Raw genomic sequence first — 19,770 nt, 5'->3', positions numbered from 1 at the left:
AAGCACATGACCTTTCCCACTGCTATATACGCCAGTGCCAACAACTACCACTGAAACCGCTTTCAGCCATGGAGTACAAGGAGGGCAATCCACGGTGCAGATGAGGAACTTCATAGGAGCATGCCCTTGCCTGCCATATCAGTTGGGCCTCTATAGAAGTGGAAATAGCTGGAGAGGTTGAGGAAATAGCATCTTTTTTTTATGTGCAAAATTTTGTTCACACCATTAGTAAAATATTCTAATATTGGATTCAGTTACGCTATTTGAATTTTTTTGCACCCAAGGTATTGCTATCAGCATGGCTTTCTAATAGGATGATTTAAGGGCCATTCCCCAAGTTGTGTAATTATATCCATGAGTGCAAGAGCAGTGAGGTTTGTCACTTACTCCACACTTTGTTTGGAGCACTATGTTTAGCTTGTGTGCTTCAGTAAATCTCCATTGATGATGTGTGGCTCTATCTGTGCAGGTCCTTTCTGCTGGAGTGACGCACCCGCTCTTCTATCCCCAGCACCACCCACAGAATTACGGTCACAATCAGGACCCCTTTGGAGGCGTCCAACACTACTTTTAGCACTCTGTCCGAGGAATTTTATATTGCGTCACAAACCGCCTGGCATGGCAGCCTGCATGCTACCCTTTTATGGCATTTTAGTCTTTTATGAAGTTATGGCATTTTAGTCTTTTATGAAGAAGCAGGATTTTATTTGTACCCATGCACCACTGCTCTTTGTTTTTACATACACGATTATAGCACTGACCATGGCAAGCTGTTAATTAAGGACAATCCTTCTTGATGGATTTTTTTGGAGCTCCTTTTTATGCATGGGTACAGGACTTGTCCCATCCTATGAAACTTATTAGCATTCGTCTTGGCTTTAGATCACAGGAATGTTAATTATTTTGTAAACTCTGTTGACATTCCTTCGGGTTTATTGTTTGTGTCACCTCAACGACTAGACCTCGCCCTGTTTGCACATAGCCCATTTGCACAATAGTTTATTGAAACCCACATTAGAACTTTATTGAACATTTGTTAACAGGGAGGAAATGACGTTTTAACAAGTGGACTTGTCTTCTTCAAGGCTTTTGTGCTTTAATGAATCTGCTCTCCCATGTGGGTGACATCAGCAGAGGCACTTCCAGCCGGAGTGACTCACCCGCTTTTCTATATACCTGTCTTGCGGTCACAAGTTAGTGACACTGCTATTGCAACTTTTATGAAGACAAGTCCAATTGACAACACCTTTTGTTGACGCATTTTTCATCCCACGCTTTCATGTTTCTCCGAGTTCTGCCCCCCCCCCCCCCCCCCCCCTCCAACCTATTTTTATTTTTTCATTACAGCATACATAGTGGCATCTGATGGGGAAATGGCTTTGTTAAATGTATAACTTCATTGTAAATTTATTTTACTTACCCTCTGTATGAATAGCGACATAATTGCTCATTTACTTTGTCATAATCGAAAATTTGTTGCGTTGAGGTTTGACTAACACACCAAGCCCTCAGTCCAACTGAGGCACCAGAGAAGTGCTGCTCCAGAATTTGTCAACTTTGAATTGCACCTTTTTTGCTCATGAAAGTTTGTCACTGCATGTGTCATAACTTTCTTTTGATAGCAGCACCAATGTTTTATTCTCATTAACGATGATTTTCAGCAAAGCTCAGCCACGTGGATACAGCTGTGAGCTGTTAAGTTGTTTTAACCATGCATGGACATTTTTATACCCGGTCACACTGGCAGGTTCAGTGTCATTTTAAGCAAGTGCACTTATGCTCCCAGAATAGCACGCGACAGGGAAGTGCACTTTGGAAGGGATAGCTCAAGTAGCAAAACAGATATTTGTTATTTCAGGCAGTAATGAAGTTTTACTGCTAACGTAAACTTAAAATACAAGCCTGGCAGCTGTGGCATTGCACAGCTGGAAACTGCTCAATAATAGTAGTATACCATGCTCTGATGCACAAGAATGTTCTAAATAATGAAAACAATACTGAAAAATTCAATGAACTGTGCTTCGGATAATGATTCCCGAGCAACTTCTTTGACCAAGGCTGGGTGAAGTCAGGGACATGTCTTGAATTTCCGAAAAACCAGGCAAAGTTATGGAAACTGTTTGCGGTCTGTGTGACCATTGTGAAAATAATCACTACCATTGGTCAAAGCTTGAGAAGTTGCCATGGTATGAGCTTGGCTTGAAAGCCTTCTGGTTAGGCTGTAAGTGCCATCAGTTGAGGCTTGTTGGGCCATGCCAAGCTTATTCATTGGCGATGCTATGGTAAGCATCCTCAGCTGCACAACTATTGCTGATCATTTGCATTTTAAGGGTAGCACGGAGTAACTACAGTGAAAAATACAATTTCAGTTTTTTGAGGTGGTGTTATTGAATTTGTGATCACTCTTAAGCATTGTGTCCATAGAAGAGTATGTAAATGAAAGGAGCACGCCGGCATGTACGGAATCAAGGAAGATGTTGCCTCCTCGTACAGCCATGCTACTGCTCTACCGATTGTTGCGACCTGACAAATTCCTTCTCTATGCCGCCGCAAGTTCGTCAGCACTTTGAATGCAACCTTTCATTACAAGTGCCAAAAAACTTGCATTGCGCCCCTAGTGTCAGAGCCCAGAGAAATACTAAAAGGCAAACATGTGTGTGCCCATAGAGTAAAAAAAAGGGGGGGGGGGGGGGGGGGATGTCTCGCTGTACGACTTCCGTTTCTTGGACATTCTTGGGCGTTGTGTGGGCAGAGTGCACAGAATTGGAAGTGTGCTTATTCTTTTTTTTTTTACTGAAACATATAGTATTTTTGAAGGGCGTAACGTAGCCGGGGACATAAATCAGTAGTAAAATAAATATGATAATCTGGGTCCAATAAGATCCAATTCAATTCGCATTCTTAGCTGCCTGGGCGTAGCCATATGGCCATTCTTGCGAACTAGCCGCAAAGAAGTGTTCATTTACCTCTGATTGGGTCAATACAGAAATAGCCGAGTATGCGTTATGGATTGGAGCAGTGCTGAACAACACAAGTAAGGCTCAGTGCGCAGCATACCACTAGACTTTCTTGCTCATCATCACTGTTCTCTCTGGTCGCACTGTGAACTTAGCTGCTGTGAGCTTGTCGCAAAGTTCTTCCCACACATACGTCTGTTTGTTTTTTACTGCTGGACCTAACTTACCATGTTCTGTGACTGCAACGAGTGAAGTGAATGTGTACTTACAAGCTGTGCCGAGCACAAGTGCTGAAAGTGTGCCTGCTAAGCCGGTGGCCATAGTGCCTGATGGGAATGTATCTTAAAATGGTCTTCTAGTCAAGAAATGTGTCACAAAAGCAGAAATTGTTTGGTTCGTGAACACTGTAGCGACATATGCATTTTTTTTTTTCACCGATCAAGGGATCATTTGCAAATGTGCAGAGCTTTCCAAGTGGATGTACCAGTCATGGCATTCACTTTAAATCATCATGGAAAACCTTGAAAAGTCAGAAAATTTTGAAATATTCAATTAGTTTCGTAAATACACTTGCTGACGAGTGCGCTTTTCTGCGAGTGTCACTACGTGTCCCTGTGTGACAGCAAACGAATGGCACTATTGGGGAAGTGCACTCCCTTAAAGTGCACTTAAGTTGCCATGTGTGACAGGGGCACTGATGCTGATGCATACGCAATTGCCACTGTGGAGCTTGCATTTCTCTAGGTGCAATGCTGTCCTCATTTGTAGAAGTGTTCCTTGACCGACCAGTTTTAGTAATATGCAACTACCTCCACTGCTCCAACAAACTTTTTTTGTTGCACACCTGTTTTTCTCTGGACATTTACATCAGTTTTTTTTTTCAAGCAATCACTCCATAAGCAGACGCATCATATTGGGATTGTTAACCAAGTACCTATTCTCAGGATTTAACAGAGTTAATGAAAACTTTTTAGTTGTAGGCAGCAATTGGAAGATGCACCACGATGCTCCATTTTGGGAACAGTTGTTTAGTCTTTGTCCTGTAAATATTGTCTGTCAGGTTCTTTCCTTTTTTGTAATTATTGTTTGCACAAAGAAGTGCACAAGAGCACATATGCTTTGAATCAACCAGATTCAATTATTTGTGATTCCCGTACAGAACAAATTTCATGGCCTCAAATATGTGTGCCCCTTATGGATCGTTTGGCTTCCTCAGCACATGGAGAGATAAATGCCCTCATAGTTTTCAAAACACTTATTCGTATCATTAGTTATGAGAGGCTTTAGAAAACAAGGTGGCACAGTATACCATAGCACGGTCATTATGCATTATTCTTGTATTCTAGCTTGGTGAAAGGTTCATTTTGAACTTGTCTCATTATGTGTTCTCACGCCATTTTATTTGAGTCTCAATTCTTTATACGGGCTGGAGTTTTGCAAAGAACTTTGCCTCTGTGCGCTACAATATCAAAGGTTAGTGTATGTTATCTTATTGGCCAAGACCGTTTGGGAAACTGGCAGTGGTGGCCTGTGGTGTGATCTGGTATTACAAAAGTTTTAACCTGCTATGAAGTGCAGTATGTAGTTACTATTTAGCCCTTCTGAGTTTCAATTGCAACAGTTCTATTCAGCATTAAGCTACCATCAATTGCTCTCCCGATCGCCACTTCATAAATAAATAAAAACCTGAACGCACGGAGCTTTAGTTTTTAGATGGTGTGTAGATTTTATGACATGCATTGTGATTTACTTTTGCACTTTAGGGAATTGCAAATGTGCAGCATTTTGCTGCCCTGAAGAAATGCAAGGTTAGTGCAAAGGAGAGAGGATATATGCTGAACTGCAACGCACTGCTTGTTTGAGCAGCATGGTTTGAGCATGTGCCACCAGCAGATTAGAACTTCTTTGTTTCTTCTGTATCAGGATGAAAGTAACAATGTTCACATGTGCCACTGTAATATTTTTTTCCTGCATTTAATTAGAGCATTTATTACCTGTCTACCAACATGCTTGCAGTCGTAGATGTTGTTACCTTAATCTGTCATCATTTAGTTTAGCAACTGTGAGAGTTCACTGCCAGGCAGCGACCAATGCAGTGTTTTGAGTAAAGCCATTAAAAGAGCTTGCTAGGATATGCGCCAAAGAAACATTTGTCCTGGTGTTGGCAGCAGTGCTATTATAACTAATAATTGTATAATTATTAATTTTATTCTGTACATAAGAGGCCTTTCTTTGCTATTGGTTAGAGATATATCAGGGAGCATGAAAATATATGGTAGAGTAGTTTATACAATATTTTCATGTGTCACTTACCTACAGTATGCTTTTGCTTACGAAAATAAAAAGTTAAAAAATGCTTAGTCCTTGCCTGTTTCAACATTCACAAGAAATTACCACCTTAGTTGAATAGAGCAACACTAAAAAGAATTTTAAAAATGCTTTGTCGTTACCTGCTTCAACATTCACAGGAAATTATCATCTTAGTTGAATAGAGCAACACTATGAAAGCAGTTCATCATAGCAGGCTTGACATGTCCCTGGAAAGTGAAGGGTGTCTTATCAGGGCCCCTGGAAAGTCCTGCAATCATTCTTGAACCTCAAAAATCCTAGAATTTGCAGAATTGCAGAGTTTTATAAAAGGAATGTTTCAAGCCGCTCTAATGATGAGAAAAAAAAAGGAAGAGAACTAAAAAAACGACGACCAAAAAGAAAAAGTCCGGAACACTAAATTTCACACAAAATTTCGCGGTCGAGATAGCCCGTGGGGTCGATACCCGTGAACATTCTTATATCTTTTGCAAAATACCAACAGTGAATATAGCTTGGAAGGTGTTTTAATTTAATTTTAAAGTTTGTGCAAGCTCTCGTCTCCATTGTGCCATTGACACCCTAGAAGAGGACCATTTGGGGACCCCCTATTTACCTCCCATCACCACACTGCAGTCAATCAAACGTTATGACATCATAGCCGCCATTTTTCTTTTGCCGCGTTAGTTCCCGAAGTCTATATTTCTCGGCAGCTGGTTGCGAGTGCATGGCCGTTGCGCACGCTTAGAAAGTTTTGTATTTGGTGACATTCCAGTCCCGTTTACTATTCGAAAGTAATTCTTGATGCGGACCATGTGGAAGTGTGTCGCAGTTCTGTGTGCTGACGTGGTCATAAGCTACACACGCTAGGTGGCAACAGTTGCACCCAGTTTTTGGGGCTCTCTCAAACTGAAACTGATTGATAATGAGGACCCTGTAAGAAATTATCTGTTGCATGCTATAGCAAACGATGTGTTGTGTCATGACTAACAAGCCCACAGCAACACATTGCAGCAGAAAAACACAAGGCCGAAGTTTTTGTGTCAGTACCCCTTTAAGAGAACCATGTGTAATGCGAAGCAGCGGATGCTAACACTTGCGCTGGTGACGACGCTGGCGCTCATCGCAGCGTTGCGCAGGAGAGCAACCTGGTGAGACACAAAGCACACAGTGATGGACTGGTGTTTCGTACTAGAACATGAAAAATCGCTGCTAATAGGCAGTGAGGGACAGAAGACTCCGACTGGACACAGAGACCTGCAGTCTGCTTTTAGTTAGCACGCACGTTGCGAATTTTTATAGTTCAACAACGCACAGGAGAAATCTCCAACCAGCACTACCTTGGAGGTGAAGATCCTGTGCCTATTATAGAGGGTAGCTAGTGAGCAGTTGTGCAGCATGAGTACTGGTCAGTTTTTTCAATCAAAAAACTCGCTAACAGACGCTGCCTGCGTTGGCATTGCAAGGCAACAGAGTGGAGGGGAGGCACATGCGCAGTGGGGGTGTTAACCAAGAAGGTGAAAGTAATATTTGCTGGAGAGGAGGAAGAGGCTCCCCTCAGGTGAAGCCGTGCACCGCCATGTTGCCATGGCGGTGCACTGTAGCCGCAAAGACGTTTCAAATGTTTTCCGGCATTGTGGTGGTCTGGACGTTGTAATAAACACATTGTGGTTTTCTCAAGGCAACATAAATCAAGCGAGAGGGTGCTCTGGGGTAATGTTTTTATGTGAGTAGCACATTTCAAGCTTGATGAAAACTTATCCATATACCGGAACACTTGTTGACATCCCAAACCCTGTCTTCACATATCTCAAGGCAGTTCTTTTTTTTCCTAACAGGTTACTTGAGGACCCAAATTTCAAAACACGTCGGGGTGTGCTGTTGAACATTTGTGTCCTTGAGATGACTGGAAGCCCAAAGACGGCGATCACCTATGTTAGAGGCACTTCTGGTCGAATTGTTACAAGTGGACTGGGCTGCAACCCACAAGTTGTCACCTGGAGATAGTTATAGCGCGGGAACAGAATGACACAGAGACACGAAGGATGCGAGCGGACACATGTCCTTCTTGTCTCTGTGTCGTCGTTCTGTTCTCCCGCTATAACTATCGTCATGTCATACCAACTAGTCCAAGCCGCCACACTTCTATGTCCACCTGGGCTTGACACATTTCCAGAACACCTGCTAAGTTCAGTCATACACATCCTTGTGCTTGTTGATACCACTGGAGCGGTGCATGAACAGGGAAAAAACACACCGTGAACTATTCGTTGAGAATAAATAGGCGATCGACTCTTAATATTTTGTTTTTAGTTTCTTATTGTGTTAGTTAAAAGGTTACCTTGCTACTACAAAGGTAGTTAACATCGTTTGGGCAATACACAGAGACCTGCCTTTTCTTGCATTCATGCCTTTTATCCAGTTTTTTGTAGTACAGCTAGTAAAACCAGTATGTCTGAACTGTGCAATACTTGTTCTTGCTGCAAAAAAAGCGGCCATGAGCGAGGCCCAGTGGGTAATTGCTGTATTCACTCCTGTTGTTATATGTATTCAACTTGAAGAAGTTGTTGAAAATGTGACACTGCAGTTGCATAACACTGCAGCTCTTACAAAAAAAAAAAAAGCTTCGCGTTTTTTAAGGGGAGATAAAACAGCTCCAGAACAAAATTCTACTGCAGAGAAATTGTAGAGTGACGCTAAAGAGCAGCACTTGATCCTCAAGCTATAATGAAGGAGATATAATAAAGAATCAAAAGCTCATGTCTGAGGAGGGGAGGAGGGGGGTATTCACTGCAACATCCCCTCATACATACAGAAACTCCTTCACTGGGCACAAAAACGCCAGAAACACACGTATCCATCCAAGCTTCGGGCGTTTGCGTTAACGGTGCTCGTCCCCTCTTCGTCAGCTTATATGAGTATGTACACTCGAAGTTAAAATATCGAGCTCTGTCGGCACTGATATCCGAAAAATTTCACTCGAGCCGCCACCCGCCGCACAGAGCAATAAAGGATACGAAAACCCTAATCAACCGTAACTGGCAGCCCCCAGAAACGCTCACCGGTTTTATACGTTCAGGGAACCAGCAAGATGTTGGCGCAGATCTTCAAGAATGAAGGGGTTCACATCACGCACGTGCCTTCGTGTACGCTGGGCCGCCTCCTCCCTCGCCCGAAAAACCGACCAACAATGGACAGGACCCTCAGTGTCGTTTACGAAATTCCGTGCACCGAGTGCCCCTCTTCGTATATCGGCAAGATGAAAAACCTACCGGAACGACTGAAGCAACACGCCAACGCTGTGCGGAAGTTCTACGAAGAGTGCAGCGCAGTCTCCAAACATGCTGAGACGTTGGATCATGGGATAAATTTCAAAGCAACGGCCATCTTTGAAAGCGAGCCGAACTGGAGGAGAAGGTTATTACTCGAGTGGTGGCACATACAGAAGACAGCCCATAACATCGACCGCTCTCTCGGAACCCTTCCCCCCAAGTATACACATGGACTACGCTCTACGGCAAAACGAGAGAGAGAGGGGGGTCATTATCCACCCCGCGAGTGCTTTGAAGACGCTGCTGCTACGTAGTCTCCACAGGAAGGAACCAAGTCGGTTTCAAAACGTAGGGTTTCTTCGAAACTTTTGGTTGGAGTCTAAATCATCTCCCAGTTTCATACCCAACCGGACAGACTTCTGTCAAATGTTTACATTCAAGGGTAGAGGCTTGCACTCTGGTCGTTGTCGTCCTTGGCTCGCAGGGGGTTCCAGTGTCTTTGCTGTTTCGTCGCTGGTGCTAAAGAGTGTCCAGCCGTTGGCACAGTTGTTTTCTCCACCATTCGGTTTCCTTCTCCCTGATGAAAGTACGTTTACTCGCTGTGGGAGGAGAAACCCGTTCTTTGAGCCTGGAAAGGAGAATGGCGCATGCCGGCCGTGGGGTGACACCACCCTTCGCAAGAGGGACTCGTTTCTTGAAGAGACAGACAAGTCCTCGCAACTAGGCTGCCGTGAAAGGGAAAGGGTAACTCGGAGCACGTGCTTCCCTACAACGTGCAGTTTGGAAAGCGGTCGTCACGCAGGTCGTCAGTTTGAATTCCCATATTCAAATGTTTTACTTTCCCCCCCTTTTTTTTCAAGGTAGTGCTGCAATAAAATCATGTGGCTGTTTGCGGCACGAAATCCACAGCCCTATCATGTGGATTTCGTGGTGCAGTGTCGGTGTCCGAAATGATAATCATGTTCATTCATTGGGGATATAACTATCAACTATAACTATCAAGTCCAACAAGGAATCAATTCCTTTCCCAATGATTTCCGGTTGATAATGCACTAGGCGAGCAGATTCCGTTGTATGCGTGCAAATTAACTTTGTTATCTCATTGAACAACCACCCTCGGCGGGGTTTCCGTTTTTTGCATTGATACCATAACTCCAACCAATAATTTTTCAACATAATGTGATGTTCACAAATCACATTCCGTTTCACATATTTATTTTTCGTGTCCCTGCATAAAGGAGACGTATGGGCTGATGCGAAATGTTGTGCAAGTCGACATAGAATGTCTTGCAACCCTGAGGGCTGTGTAGTTGGGCAGTATGTTTCAGTAAGTCCCAAAACCAATATACATATGACTACAATACATGTAGCTGCGACTTTGGGCTTACTTTGCCTGAAATAACACACACGGACTTATTCGTATGATCAAATCAGCTTCTTCAAACAGGGGGATATGCACATCGCTTTCGTTCTTTATTTTTTATTCAATGATTATCCCGCTTAGCCCAAAGGCGCTGCAGCAGGGGGGTTACAATGTCAAGAAAAACACATCTTCATTAATACAGCACACTTGTTCATTTGATAAGTGATTCCATTCTCTAATGGAACGAACAAAAAACGAATTAGCATACAAATTAGATCTGGTACGGTACTCTAAAATCTTGAAACAATGATCATTTCGCGAAGAGATATAATGAGGAATGTGAAGGTACTTTTCTTTTCGAATGCCGGTTTTACCATGAAATATTTGGTACAGGAGCTTTAGCCGCAGTTTTTTTCGACGCGATGAGAGTAATTCCCACCCTAGTTCATTTTTCATGTTGGTGCAACAGTCATTTCTTGAGTACCGGCTTAGGACAAACCTTGCAGCTCTATTTTGTATTTTTTCAAGTTTGTAACTTAAAGTACTTTGCCAGGGGTCCCACACGGCACAGGCGTATCAAGCATAGGGCGAATGTATGTTGAATACGCCGTTGATTTCAAACATGCCGGCGCTTGTGTCAGGCTGCGCTGTATAAAATTGAGTGACTTGGCGGCCTTCGCAACAACTGAATCAACGTGTGCATTCCATGAACAGTCGGCGGAAAAAGTTACACCTAAATATTTATAATGCGGTATTTGTGTTACTATACTATTACAGATTACATACTCTGAAGCTAACTTGGTTTTTTTACGCTTGAAAGTAACATAAATGCATTTATTGGCATTTAATGTCATTTTCCACCTTGAACACCATTCTTCGATGCGCGATAAGTCGCTTTGGAGCAGGGCAACATCGCTCTCATTTCTAATTTTTCTGTACAAGACACAGTCATCTGCAAACAACCGTATATTAGAATCAATTCCTGAGCAAATGTCATTTATATATATTAAAAATAAAAGTGGCCTTAGGACTGAGCCCTGTGGCACCCCTGAAGTGATGTTTACAAAACTTGATTTTTCGCCATTTAATACTACACACTGTTGCCAGCCTGAAAGGTAATTATCTATCCACACCAGAACTTCGTGGTCAATGTTTAGCGCAGCAAGCTTACTTAAAAGAAAAGAGTGCGACACAGTGTCGAAAGCTTTTTGGAAGTCCAGGAAAAGGCAATCTATTTGTCTGCTATTGTCTATTTCAGATACTAAATCATGGTTAAATTCAATTAATTGTGTTGTACAAGATAAGCCCTTACGAAAACCATGTTGAGACGCCAGCAAGTTGTTTGTTGATGAATGTGCCATTATTTCTTTATACAGAATATGCTCTAATAACTTGCAGGGTATGGACGCAAGTGAAATAGTTCTATAGTTGGTTACGTCTTTCTTGGACCCACTTTTATGAATAGGAACTGTATGTGCAATTTTCCAGTCGTCTGGGAGGGCACCGGAGGACAAAGACTTTGTGTAGATTACGTGCAGGTAAAGAGAAATTGACTCAGCACACTGCTTTAAGACTCGAGGTGAGATTCTGTCCGGTCCAATCGCCTTATTATCGGTAAGTTTGTTTAGTAATGCCCTAATTCCATTCACACTTAACTCTACTGATTGCATTTTCGGCACGGAACTTGTGCATTGCGAAGCACTAGAGCTATATTTTGGCAAGTATACAGAAAGGAAGTAGTTGTTTAAATAGGTAGCTTTCTCAGTGTCGTCTAATAACTCCTCATTATTGAAGACAATTTTGGTGATTCCCGAGTGGTCTGCTCCATAGCCTTTCGTGTATTGCCAGAACGCCTTTGAATTAGTTTTTATTTTGTTTTCAAGTTTTTCAAAATAGTGCCGCTTAGCTTCCTTTATATTGAGCTTAAACTCTCGAGTCACATCATTCAGGCTTTCAAAGTGCCGATGGCATTTAGTCCTTTTATATTTTAAATATATGCGCCTTCTTTTCCTTACTATTTTTAAGATACGAGCAGTCATCCAAGGTTTGTTTCGCTTTCTAAGTTGACCGCTTTTGATACTGGGTATGTAGGTTTCAGTAAGCTCTTTGATTTTTTGTTTAAACTTAACCCATAATTCTTGTACGTCACAGTCATCTGAGAGACATTCAAAAAGCGGCAGATGATCGAGAAGCTTCCTTGATATGCTAGCGTAATCTACCTTTGTCATAGAGGTATACCGTTCTCCCCTCCTGTTTCGTTTGTTTTTCATTTTTCGTTTGGGCAATGGCGACGACAGCATGGTGGTCACTTATTCCTGGTACGACATTTACTGAATTCACCATATTTGGCGAGTTGCAAAAAAACAAGGTCCAATGTACTATTGCCTCGTGTTGGAGCATCAACACATTGGATTAACCCGCAAGAATCTACAATGTGCTTCATCTCAAGGTTTAAGGTTCCCCCCCGCTGTCATCTCACAAGTTCCGTCACGCCAAGATAAGTCAGGCAAGTTAGTCTCCCGCCAAAATGAACATGTGACAAGAAGCTTCCAAAACAATTTAATGCAAAAGCTTTAACGCGATTACGGACGTTTGGAGACCGATAGAAAGTACCTGCTACAAACGAGGAATTGTCTCGCATAGTAATATTGCACCACACGGATTCTACTTCCTGATGACCTATATCAGATGAATTTAAAGAACGACGAACTAAAAGCAAAACGCCCCCACCTGTGCGGGATCTATCTTTTCGATAAGCAGCAAAGTCGCTGGGAAACACCTCGCTATCTCTATTAGAAGGGTCCAGCCATGATTCAGTTCCGAATACTAGATCAGCTTTTACAGAATCGATAAGAGCCGCGAGTTCATCAGCTTTATTGACAACGCTTCTGCAGTTCACGGTCTGTGTTATCAGATGTTGTACTTGACGCCCCCCTTTTTTCTGGCAAGGGTCATTTTTTTATAATTTGAACGACTTCTTCCTTTTCTTTGTCCCACCTATATGTTTTACCATCCACAATTAACTTATCAAAGTTCAACCTAGCTCGATGTTTTTCGTTCATGTTGTTGGTTTTTACGTATTCCCAAAGTCTTTTCCGAATATGTCTCGTTTCAGGTGCATAATCTTGCTCGACACTGTACGTCGTTCCCTTGAATTTCTTAGCTTCGGAAAGAACACGGGACTTTTCTTTGTAGGAGGCAAAGTTGACGATGATAGGCCTGTTTTTTTATATATTATAACGACCTATACGATGCACTCTTTCCACTGACTGCAATTCTAAATTCAAGTTTTCTTTGCAAATGTTTTTGAGCAGTAGTTCAGACTGTTCCCACGTTTCTGATTCAGAATCGCTGACCCCAAAAAAAGACCAGGTTGTTTCTCCGGCTTCTATTTTCCGAGTCGACGCCCTTGTCATGCAGCTGCTTAACTTCTTTTGCTATTGTCCTAATGGTGTTTTCTTGGTCGCTTAATTGTTCTTTGAGCGTAGTAATTTGACCTTCAGTCGTACGTAATTTACTGTTAATTTCTGCCATCATTTCTTCGTGTTTTGCCAATCTGGTGTTGATGGCTTCTAACTTACTCAAAATTGTAGCCTGACCAGTTTGTAAGGTTTTAAGCAGTTTGAACTCTTGGGCATTTAGCGGATCGGGATTCAACTCAACATCACCGGAAAGTATTAACAATAATGCAAGGTACAGAACCTTATGCGTGAAAAAACGAAAGCGGTTGCTACGATACATCATCAGCTTTTGCGTTTGGCGAACAGATACATCACTTGTGGGACATGGAGCCGGCAATGCACACAATAATCTACAAATCGTAATTGGGCAATTATCACTAACCTGCAGCAACAGAAGAAACGTTAGCTGCATGTCGGCGAGTGTGCCGGCTCCAAATCCCACGTAGCCAACGTGACGCTTGATTAAATACGGTTCATCCGTGTCGCGTGGTTGTCGTCGGCCCATGGCGATGTGATGGCTGTCCTCGTTGATAGTCGCATTTCTATGTGGCTTGGCGCTGATAATCGTCGGAAGTGTCCCTGTTCCACCGGCCGCTGGCGCTATCCATGGTGATCCTGTCAAAGAAGGCACGTCGCGAGCGTGTGCGAACGGTGGCCCTCCGTCCAAACTGCAACTGCACGTAGATGCAACAGCGCCAGCAACCTGCAGCAACAGAAGAAACGTTAGCTGCATGTTGGCGAGTGTGCCGGCTCCAAATCCCACGTAGCCAACGTGACGCTTGATTAAATACGGTTCATCCGTGTCGCGTGGTTGTCGTCAGCCCATGGCGATGTGATGGCTGTCCTCGTTGATAGTCGCATTTCTATGTGGCTTGGCGCTGATAATCGTCGAAGTGTCCCTGTTCCACCGGCCGCTGGCGCTATCCATGGTGATCCTGTCGAAGAAGGCACGTCGCGAGCGTGTGCGATCGCTGGCCCTCCGTCCAAACTGCAACTGTACGTAGATGCAACAGCGCCAGCAACCTGCAGCAACAGAAGAAACAATTGCTGCATGTCGGCGAGTGTGCCGGCTCCAAATCCTCGCCGGCTCCAATCATTTGGAGCCGACGAGTGTGCCGGCTTCAAATGAATTGTGCTATTGATATATACAAACATAGATATATTCGAGCTTTTTACGGTGCAGTACATACTCGCACCGTGGTGTGCTCTCTCTAGCTGTTTTCCCATCCAAAGACGACGCTTTGTTTTGCAGGAGCGGTACATGTTCCATACAGTTCCTGTCGATTAAAATGCGAGCGCGCTGAAGTCGTGGGTGTGACCGGTCGTCTTGATACTTTAATTTGCAAAAAGCAAGTGCTGACTGGTGCGGCTTGGAGCTTGGGTAAACCACAAGGTGTGACCGAGTCGATGAAACGAATGCGCAAAAGTGAACATGCATCTAGCAGCGTCAATGTATCCTACGATGAAAGAACGCAGCCGTAGGGAGCTTGTACACAGTCACCTCGCGCAGCAGTAAAAAAAAAAGCAATTAAAAACTTCGCCAATCACTTTAGTAAGAACACAAACAGCAGCACTATGTTGAGGCCCGTCACTGTAGGTGCGGTTGTTAAAACGAGCCCCTCATAGTTACATCATTACGGCGCTGTATTAATTGCCTCGATGCAGCAGTGTCTGCACACATGCTTTTAATGGTAGCGATGAAAACTTGCTACACTTGTATTATTGCAAGGGATTAGGCAATGGGGGGGGAGCTCAGACCAGGACTTGTTACGATTCACACCACCGCCGGCACTGTTGCAGAGTGCCTCGAGGTCACGGGCCGCCGAGGTTGTTCCATAGCACGTTTCTCAACTCAAAGGCTCCTTCTGGACAGAGCTGATAGACGAGCGGACAAGACGACGGTGAGTTAAAGCAATGTTTATGTACAGCATAGAAAGAGAGGCGTTTCATATTCGGAAGTGGGGCCAACAGCTTAGGGACTCAAAGAGCCGAGAGGTCTTCTCTCTGACGCATACGTTGGCTGCTGCAGATGCGCTGCTTGGCTTTTTTTATAGGTCCGGGGTGGACCCTTACGTCAGCAACGTCCAATCAGAACCGCCGCTGCCCGTGATGTCAGAATCCTCCAGTCAGGAACCGCTGCTGGGTTGCACCCATAGACAAGTTATGTTGCTATGTATTGCAAAAGACTCACCAGACTTGATGGCGCCGATTGCATCATCGAGCTGCTATTTGGCCAGTGGGTTGAGGGAGCTCACCACGCGTTCCGTAAGACACACCGGTGCCATCGGGTTAGATGACGCCGTTGAGATGATGGCGTCAGGCAGACTCGCTCGCTGGTCGCGACACAGATTGCCTTTGCAGAGGCAATCACGTTCTGTCTAGACTCTCAGGCGTAACAGGCTCTGCGATAGCTGCCACTCAGCGAGCCGGGTCTGTCAGCGATAACCCCAACTCAGCTGATCGCCCAAGTTCTCACTAGCCAGCGGCTCCTCTCATCGCTCCAATGTAGGACTGTCACTAGTCCGTAATTAGGGAGGCAATCGCCGGGCTAATTCCAAGGACCGACGTATCAGTTCACCAAACTGCACCACAAAAGCACGGACAATTTAGATTTAATTAGTTCTATTGGTTGCGCCAGCGAACACCAGCTGTGGTCCAAAGAATGAGTCAGAAGCGAGAGTTGATAACAGAACAAAATTATATTCTCAAATACCATGAAAAAAATAACACACAAATATGCACACTCGACAATAATCCGATACATCTCCAACCACAAGGTATTCTAAACGACTGGTACACAACACAGCAAGATATACTCAAAACAACCTGCACAAACAACATGCGCCACAATGCGATCTCATACACTACCAAGACACTTGAAGACTACAAAAGTTCGTCAAACTTATTGAGTCTATGTTCTTGGAACAAAGTTTGAATGATTTTCTCCAATGATCGAACCACTCACTCAAAGTCCGGCGCAGATTGTCGTTCCGTCGCTCCCGATGTTTCTCTCTTGGGAACTTCACACCATCGAATGTCCGCACTCCAATAAGAAAACTTCTTCGCCGGTAACACTTCAATCACTCGCGCTCTGCGTCTGCTGAACGGATCCTTGCCCACTGGCTGTAAGCACACACTCTGCTCCTGCTTGTAATACAAGCCTTCTCGTGCAGGTAGAAAACCTCTTCATCTAATCTGCTTGGTCACTGTAGAACAAGCACATCAATGGACGGTGACAAACTCTCTTCATCTCCTGCCCTACGCACACTAGCGCAAACTCTCATCTCATCACCACCATCCACTGCTCTCTTATATACGTTCACCCTAACTTCTGAAAGCTTCGTCGCTGTACTGCAGAACCAAAGCTGCGAAAGGAGCTAGACTTTTCAAGAACTATCCTCGACCCGTGACACAACCAGGGAGTGACTCACGCTTTTCTTCTCGAAGCTTCTGGTGCTCGCTCGGCGATAGGTGCAAGGAGGTTGGTCAGCGTAGCGATGACGCTTTTCAAGGGTAAAAACCGCGCACGCAAGAAGTTCTTTGATGCTTGTTTTCTTCTTTTACGCTGGCTTCTGGTGCATCAGAACAGCGCCTGGTATTTTGGCTGTCGCTAAAATTTACAGGTGCGCGCTTTCTTGAGCGCTCGTTTGTGACAAGGATGCTGCTTTTAAAATAGGCAACATAACTTGAAACAATATTGAAAGCTGAGAAGAAAGAGAAAAGTTCAGTTGGCCAGCGCGACTCGAACTAAAGTCACACACCAACAACGCATCATCTTGCACACCAACAACTTACCCACCTGAGCCTCAAAGCATCAACGCGGTAGAGCTAACTACCGGCACAAACGACGACCCTATTTTCTTGCAAAAAAGCAAAATTACGACTCCTTGAAAGCAGTCAAGACGCATTACAATAAAAAAGCAACAAAACGTCATTTGAACTAACAATCTGTGGCACGACCGCATTGCCAACTGCACGTCAACCTAATACGCCACCAGAACAGCTGAGTTGTGGCCTCTACAACTACAAATTTATGGAAATGGGCACCCCCTCATTTCTACCATTACACTGAGGTGACAAGCCCCCTCACCGTAGTCATTGCTTTACGGTGACAGGGCCTGCCACTATAGCTTCATCGCTATTATGATGGGACCCGTCACTGTAGTCACGATTACACCATGCTGACGGGCCCCCTCACTCTAATGATAGTACTGCATTGATGGGCCCCATAACCATAGTCACTGTATTCTTGGCAATATCATGCTTTCTTGAGCATGTTGCAGCACGTCATGCGTTTTCTGTTCACACATGCATGGAAATATCTTTTTTTTTTTCTGCACGCTCCTCAAACTGGCATTAAACAGTTGGCAGTTTAACGTTTCACCTTCTTCTCTTCTGCTTGCCTTCTTTTCATGAAATGTATTTTGCGCCACAATCCGTAAGCATTGTAAGAACGAACTCGCTCAAAAAGAAGTTCTTTTGGAATATATTTCTTTTTACAAGTAGAACGAAACAAGTATTCACTGTGATCATCATCAGTGGCAAACTCTCGCTGCAGCACAGCAATGGGTTAGTTTGAGACTGTTCGTTTTGAATGCTGGCGATTTTCGTCAAATTGTTGTGAAGCCACAGGTGAGTGCATACTGTGCAGCAGTGCCTAAAACTCCTGTCAAGGAAATTGCACTTAAACCTAGCATCGGCGTCGCCAACCTCGGGTAGCGAACACTTTCGGTGTTCTGCCGTCGGCTCCTGTGTTCGCTTGCCTGCATCGGTGTGTTGTGGCAGCTTTACCAGCCCATAGAAAAAAAAATGTGAGACGACACAGGGACAGCAATTACGATCATTCTGGGCAGTCTAAGCTGGTGGAACGGGCAGTAGCTTTGCTTTTTGAGCAGCAAGCTATCAAAAAGTCTCTCTTGTACCCGGCATTGCTAGCCTTGAATCACAGGCTACCAAATTAAAAGAGCATGTATTCGATTAAGGTTATTTGCTCTGTTACTGAAAAGGCCCATGCGATCGTCGCTACTGGTAAGATAGACGAACCTGTTAGGCCGAGGGGGATCTCGGAAAAACCGGCTGTCATTCCCTACATCCATAATCTCTGTCATCGAATTAAGAAACTTGTGTTAATATCAAAAATAATTAGTATGTCGGATGCTGAGAATGTGTTGTTTATGGCATTCCTCTCTCCTGCAATAAGAAGTGTATAGGCTAAACCGGGAGGTGCATTTATGAAAGACTGAAAGAGCATTATTATGTTGTGTCGCTTCTAACACATTCTGGTCATTTCGCTTCCCACTGCACAAAATGCAACTGCACAGTGATGTTTCTTGACTCAAAAGATTTAGGGCAATCTTTTTATCAGACAGAGTCGAAAATTACTGCAGCTTTTTACATGCATATCAGTAAAGGGTCCATTAACGCTCCCTCGGTCGCTTTCTTTCACAAAAAGATCAGCTTTTGAAGGAAACATTAGCACTGCATATGTAATTTCTTGAGACATTTTAGTGACATTGTGTTGCGCCCGTTTGTTTCTTTTTCTTTTCGTATCTTTTATCACTGAATTTTCCTCCCCTCTTTTCGTGTTCGTTTTATTTTCATACATAAGGCTGTGCATAATCAAAATGATGTAGTTGTTAGCTTGCGCATCGCTCTGTGTTGTCTCGCATTTTTTTTTTTTTTTGGCATGCGGACGTACCAACTAGCCTCCAATGTCACCTTATTATCATACATTGCGAGCCATCAGCTCCGCTTGTAGATGAGCCACTATTCGCACCTTCCTTTCTTCGTCGTCATCTATAGAGAGTCCGCCGTTACCGATCCAATGCCAAAGAGAGAAAGAGCGTGAGCGGCAGGAGCAAACTTTTTGGCGCCCATAGTGGTGTCCGACCAAGCCAGAGCATGCGCCGTGTTGACTGTAGTGCCCCTAGCAAACTCTGATCAAACCAGAGCATGCACTGGGTAGACTGCCCCAGCAGACTCCCATCAAACTATGGTGACGACCAATGGAGAGATATAGCTTGACCTTAAGGGGCTTTGCCCCTGAAATAATTGAGGCACAGAACTCCTCTCCTGCCAGAATAGAGAGAGTGTTCAGATAATGTTTTGCTCTAGCACAAGTGCCGGCAGCAGTTTAATGGGGCTAAAGCGAAAGCGTGCTGTGACGAGTGGGCCTAAGGGGACTGAGCACGACTAGGCAGACGCACATTTTTTTTTTTTTTTTAGGGGTAAAGCTTCTAATGCTGAGGCTTTTTTCTTGGCATTGTTGTGTGAGGTAGCCGCTGTCAACGATTGATTGATTGATATGTGGGGTTTAACGTCCCAAAACCACTATATGATTATGAGAGACGCCGTAGTGGAGGGCTCCGGAAATTTAGACCACCTGGGGTTCTTTAACGTGCACCCAAATC

General features: G+C 44.0%; 2 protein-coding genes across 10 annotated transcripts in view; one reads left to right on the top strand and one right to left on the bottom strand.

Moving 5' to 3' along the window:
• LOC119181417 (myb-related protein B) overlaps positions 1 to 609 on the top strand; it is a 239,557-nt gene extending 238,948 nt beyond the window's left edge. For all 6 annotated transcript variants that reach the window (XM_075882958.1, XM_075882957.1, XM_075882954.1 and 3 more), the window contains one exon: positions 470 to 609. The gene's annotated coding sequence lies outside the window, so the exon portion shown is untranslated. The remainder of the gene's footprint in view (positions 1 to 469) is intronic.
• LOC119181418 (Mitotic spindle organizing protein 1) overlaps positions 1 to 19,770 on the bottom strand; it is a 41,758-nt gene that overhangs the window by 5,198 nt on the left and 16,790 nt on the right. Inside the window, exon 4 of one of the 4 annotated variants that reach the window (XM_075882959.1) lies at positions 14,261 to 14,383. The exons of 2 other annotated variants lie outside the window; for them this stretch is intronic. The gene's annotated coding sequence lies outside the window, so the exon portion shown is untranslated. Of the gene's footprint in view, positions 1 to 14,260; positions 14,384 to 19,770 lie in introns of those variants that run through there. One more of the 4 variants, XM_075882961.1, reaches the window with a different exon arrangement.

This window comes from Rhipicephalus microplus, unplaced genomic scaffold (genome assembly GCF_043290135.1).
Source record: "Rhipicephalus microplus isolate Deutch F79 unplaced genomic scaffold, USDA_Rmic scaffold_14, whole genome shotgun sequence".
Lineage (NCBI taxonomy): Eukaryota > Metazoa > Arthropoda > Arachnida > Ixodida > Ixodidae > Rhipicephalus > Rhipicephalus microplus.
The sequence above is the reverse complement of the archived record's forward strand: the minus strand, read 5'-3'. Positions and strand labels throughout refer to the sequence as shown.